We start from the raw sequence: 5,800 nt of genomic DNA, 5'->3' as shown, positions 1-5,800 counted from the left end.
TTATTTTGCAACCCATGGAAGAAAATGCATGTCATCCACGCAGCCATCTCCCAGTTGATGCTGCTTCCTACTGCGATGCTTCTTTAATGAACTAAGCCAGGCGAGCCACAGTTCTCAACACCGCCGGCAAAGATCGGTACATTAGGTCATGAAAAATAGGAGCAGGATTTGGCCATGCGGCCGTCGATCCTGCTCCGCCATTCAATAAATCATGGCTGATCCTCTGCCTCAACTGAAAATACCGACCTAGCCCCATATACCTTGATTTCCGTAATGGACAAATCCATCTCCGTTAGGAATGTGCTCAAAGACTGAACAGCTACAGCCCTGATTGGACACATTCAAATGGGGGCGTTCTCGCGCCGCTGTATGTGATTGGTTGGTTGTTGTCACGTGATCAGGGTGCGGTGCGATGCAAGGAAGCTGAAGTTGTCTGGCAATTGTTATTGTTTCACGCTTTCCTTTCTTATCCATGTAAGTGTAAAATTTAGGAAAGTGTAGGGAAGGGTTTTCAGAATAGATTATCTACAGTGGACAATTTTCCTGCTCGATTTTCATTGCAAATACGCTGCACTTGGAATATTGGTGCAAGGGAAGCAGAATATCCAGGCTGCCTGGCAGAAGACTGATCGATGAAGCGATTGTTCCCATTGGAAGTAGGAAGGCAGCAGCAGTATGCTCACCACTATTCATTTCAAGGAATCAAAGAATCAATTTTTATACAATAGGTATGTTTGCAAAAATTAAAAACTGCTCACGTCCCTGGGTGGGCTCGAACCACCAGCCTGTCAGTTAACAGCCGAATGCGCTGGCCCATTGCGCGACAAAGACGGCGGAGGCACACTTTGCAATTGGAACTATTCTACCGGAACACAACTGATTATATACCAGACCGTTCACAGCAAAGCACACAGCAGAGGCACCGATTTTGCAGCAAGTGAGATGATTTGTCGTTCTAATTAACCGTCGGAGATGTCGTGGCCAGCGCGTTCGGCTGTTAACTGAAAGGTTGGTGGTTCGAGCCCACCCAGGGACTTGAGCAGATTTTAATTTTTGGAAACTTATCTATTGTTTAAAAATGCAGTCTTTGATTCCGTGAAATGAACAGTGGTGAGTATACTGCTGCTGCCTTCCTGCTTCCAATGGGAACAATCGCTTCATCGATCAGTCTTCTGCCAGGCAGCCTGGATATTCTACTTCCCTTATACCAATATTCCAAGTGCAGCGTTCTTGCATGAAAATCCAGCAGGAAAATCGGCCTCAGTAGATAATCCATTCTGAAGACTTTTTTCTACACTTTCCTCAGTTTTACACTTACATGGATAAAAACAGAAAGCTTGAAACAATAACAATTGCCAGACAATTTCAGCTTCCTTGAATCGCCCTGTACCCTGATCACGTGACAACAACCAACCAATCACATAGAGCGGCGCGAGAACGCTCCCATTGAATGTGTCCAATCAGGTCCTGAGGATTGAACTGCTCCGTCACAATAAGCTCCAGTACATTGGAGGACTCGGTTGTGAGCGGATGACTTGTTCCTGTCACTGGCGCCGCGGCCGAGAAGCAAGCAGCCCCTGCAATCTCTTGTTTTCAGCCAAAAGCTAGAGGTATGAATTTCTAATCACAAAATCTTTGACGCGAGCTGAGTTGGTTGCTGTATTTGAATGCGGTTTAGTGACTCGCACGAGCCTTGTGCTTTTCTTTTTGCGTACGGTTTGCAGTGTGTGATCACTTAATGTTTTGAGACTGAAAATAAATGCAATGTCTGATTCAAATTGCTGCTTCATAAGGCGTTCGGCCAAAATGAGGCAATTCGAGATTAAGAACGGGATTCAAATCACCTTTTCACTCGTGTGCTACATTTGTCCCTTTAAACGGCCGCGTACATGTCAAGGAATGTGGTTGGCGCATAATTCTGCGGTTGCATTGTATTTCCCGCTGGGTGTCCATCCAGTTAAACATTGTTTTCTGTGGGGAAATGAAATCAGCAGACTGTACAAAGAAAGAACATATAAATTCTTTCAGGGCTTGACTGGGCGGATGCTGAGAGGTTGTGGAGTCCTGAACTAGGGGTCAAAGTTTCAGAATCAGGGGCCGGCCAATTAGGATTTAGATGAGGAGAAATTGCTTCATTCTAAGGATTGTGCATCTTTGGAATTTTTTACCGCAGAGGGCTGTGGCTGTTCAGTCATTGAGTACATTCCTAAACCGAGAAAAATTTGTACATTATGGAAATTAAGGTATATGGGGCTAGGTCGGTAATTTTCAGTTGAGGTAGAGGATTAGCCATGATGTTATTGAATGGCGGAGCAGGATCGAGTGCCGCATGGCCAATTCCTGCTCCTATTTCTTATGATCTAATGTACCGATCTTGGCCGGCGGGGTTGAGAATTGTGGCTCGTCTGGCTTAGTGCATTAAATAAGCATCGCAGTAGCAAGCAGCATCAACTGGAAGATGGCTGTGCGGACGACGTCCATTTTCTACAATGGGTTGCAAACTAAATATTTTCGATGGTTAAAATTGCTTTCACGGTTTCAAAAGCATTAAATAACGTAGTATTCTCCTGTGGCCTAGCACTCTCGTGATGCCGTGATTTAATAATGGGTGAAGTGCTTGTTATACTTTCTGCTTCAATCGTTGTTTGATTGTAGCTTTTGAATCTTGGCACAGGAACCGAAAGTCAGCAGTTCAAGTTAAGTGAAAACGGTTCATTTGGGACGACGTCCTCGTGCTATAGTCGGCAGGAGTGCGAACCTGTGCAGGTAAACCCCAATGGATTTCCATTCCATCGCCTTAACCACTCGGCCACGACTACCCCGACGGGGCTTCGGAAACATGCAGCTTCTCATTTGCTGCAAAATCGGTGCCTCGGCTGTGAACGCTCTGGCACATAATCACTTGGGTTCCTGTGGAATAATAAGAACATAAGAACATAAGAACATAAGAAATAGGAGCAGGAGTAGGCCAATCGGCCCCTCGAGCCTGCTCCACCATTCAATAAGATCATGGCTGATCTGATCCTAACCTCAAATCTTCTATCACACTGCATCCACCCGAACCCATGTGATCTCCCGGGAGAGGCGAAAAACCAGATAAAGACCCAATGGCCAATTTGGGAGAAAAAAATCTGGGAAATTCCTCTCCGACCCATCTAGGCGATCGAAATTCTTCCAGGAGATCACTCTGTCCCTATATTTTCTACAGTACTTACCTACTGTAAAGGCGATCTCCACCCCAGCCAGGAACAGGAATAAAACCATCTCCTGAAATCTAACAGAATTAGAACACAGTAGGAGCAGAACAAGGCTACACGGCCCCTGGGCCCGCTCCACTACCCTCAGGGCCATGACCATTCCGAACCCAGACTCATGTCCAATTTCCTGCCCGCTCCCCGTAACCCTTTATTCCCTTTACTTCTAGGAAACTATCTATTTCTGTTTTAAATTTATTTAATGATGTAGCTTCCACAGCTTTCTGGGGCAGCAAATTCCACAAACCTACCACCCTCTGAGTGAAGAAGTTTCTCCTCATCTCAGTTTTGAATGAGCAGCCCCTTATTTTAAGATTATGCCCCCTAGTTCTAGTTTCACCCATCATTGGGAACATCCTCACCGCATCCACCCGATCAAGCCCCTTCACAATCTTATATGTTTCAATAAGATCGCCTCTCATTCTTCTGAACTCCAAAGAGTAGAGTCCCAATCTACTCAACCTCTCCTCAAATGACCACCCCCTCATCCCCGGGATTAACCGAGTGAACCTTCTTTGTACTGACTCGAGAGCAAGTATGTCTTTTCTTAAGTATGGACACCAAAACTGTATGCAGTATTCCAGGTGCGGCCTCACCAATACCTTGTACAACTGCAGCAATACCTCCCTGTTTTTATATTCCAACCCCCTAGCAATAAAAGCCAACATTCCATTGGCCTTCTTGATCACTTGCTGCACCTGCATACTAACTTTTTGAGTTTCGTGCACCAGGACCCCCAGATCCCTTTGTACTACAGTACTTTCCAGTTTCTTGCCATTAAGATAATAACTTGCTCTATGATTTTTCCTGCCAAAGTGCATAACTTCACACTTTCCAGTATTGTATTCCATCTGCCAAATCTCTGCCCACTTACTTAGCCTGTCTATGTCCCTTTGCAGGTTTTTTATGTCCTCCTCACTCACTACTTTCCGTCCCATCTTTGTATCATCTGCAAACTTTGATATGTTACACTCGGTCCCCTCCTCCAAATCGTTAATATAGATTGTAAAGAGTTGGGGACCCAGCACTGACCCCTGCGGAACACCACTAGTTACTGGTTGCCAATCTGAGAACGAACCATTTATCCCAACTCTCTGCTTTCTGTTAGAGAGCCAATCCTCCACCCATGCCAGAATATTACCCCCAATCCCGTGATTTTTTATCTTGAGCAATAATCTTTTGTGTGGCACCTTGTCAAATGCCTTTTGGAAGTCTAAATACACTACGTCCACTGGTTCCCCTTTATCCACCCTGTATGTTACTTCCTCAAAAAACTCAAGCAAATTTGTTAAACATGACTTCCCCTTCATGAAACCATGCTGAGTTTGCCCTATTAAATTGTGTTTATCCAAATGTCCCGTTACTGTCTCCTTAATAATGGACTCTAACATTTTACCAACCACAGATGTTAGGCTAACAGGTCTATAGTTTCCAGCCTTCTGCCTACTACCCTTTTTAAATAATGGTGTTACATTAGCAGTTTTCCAATCTGCCGGGACCTTTGCCGAGTCCAGGGAGTTTTGGAAAATTATTACCAATGCATCCACAATCCCTACCGCTACTTCCCTCAAGACCCTGGGATGCAAGCCATCAGGTCCAGGGGATTTATCCGCCTTGAGTCCCATTATTTTACCAAGTACCACTTCCTTAGTGATTTTAATTGTATTTAGTTCCTCCCCCCCTAGAGCCCCCTGTTTGTCCAGTGTTGGGATATTCTTAGTGTCCTCTACTGTAAAGACTGATACAAAATAATTGTTCAGTGTTTTTGCCATCTCCATGTTTCCCACCATTAATTTCCCGGTCTCATCCTCTAAGGGACCAACATTTACTTTAGCCACCCTTTTTCTTTTTATATAACTATAGAAACTTTTACTGTCTGTTTTTATATTTTTTGCTAATTTACTTTCATAATCTATCTTCCCTTTCTTAATCAATCTTTTTGTTATTTTTTGCTGTCTTTTAAAGACTTCCCAATCTTCCATCCTCCCACTAGATTTGGCTACCTTATATGCCCTTGTTTTTAGTCGGATACTATCCTTAATTACTTTACTTAGCCACGGATGGCTATCTTTTCTTTTACACCCTTTTTTCCTCAGTGGAATATATTAATTAATTCCAATTGCAAAACGTTTTTTGTCTGTCTATGTGGCGCAATGGGCCAGCGCGTTCGGTTATTACCTCAAAGGTTGGTGGCTCGAGCCCACCCAGGGACGGAAGCAGCTTTTAATTTTTCAAACTTATCTATTGTGTAAAAATGGAGTCTTTGATACCGTGCAATGAACAGTGGTGAGCAAACTGCTGCTGCCTTCCTGCATCCAATGGGAACAATCGCTTCATTGATCAGTCTTCTGCCAGGCAGCCTGGATATTCTACTTCACTTATACCAATATTCCAAGTGCAACGTTCTTGCCATGAAAATCCAGCAGGATAATCGGCCATAGTAGATCATCCACTCTGAAAACACGTTTCTACACTTTCCTCAGTTTTACACTTACATGGATATTTAACGGAAAGCTTGAAACAATAACAATTGCCAGATAACTTCA

The 5,800-nt window shown here is 44.0% G+C and overlaps 1 non-coding gene across 1 annotated transcript; it reads right to left on the bottom strand.

Annotated features, from left to right (window-relative positions):
• Positions 1-2,736: 2,736 nt before the first annotated feature.
• On the bottom strand, positions 2,737-2,819 carry trnas-gga (transfer RNA serine (anticodon GGA)). Its single transcript has one exon. It is a non-coding gene; the product is annotated as a tRNA-Ser (tRNA).
• Positions 2,820-5,800: the final 2,981 nt, after the last annotated feature.

Source organism: Somniosus microcephalus, unplaced genomic scaffold (assembly GCF_052327205.1).
Source record: "Somniosus microcephalus isolate GS21.2 unplaced genomic scaffold, FLI_Smic_1.0 unresolved_chr5, whole genome shotgun sequence".
Taxonomy (NCBI): domain Eukaryota; kingdom Metazoa; phylum Chordata; class Chondrichthyes; order Squaliformes; family Somniosidae; genus Somniosus; species Somniosus microcephalus.
Note: the sequence above shows the minus strand (reverse complement) of the source record. Positions and strands in the feature narration are given on the sequence as shown.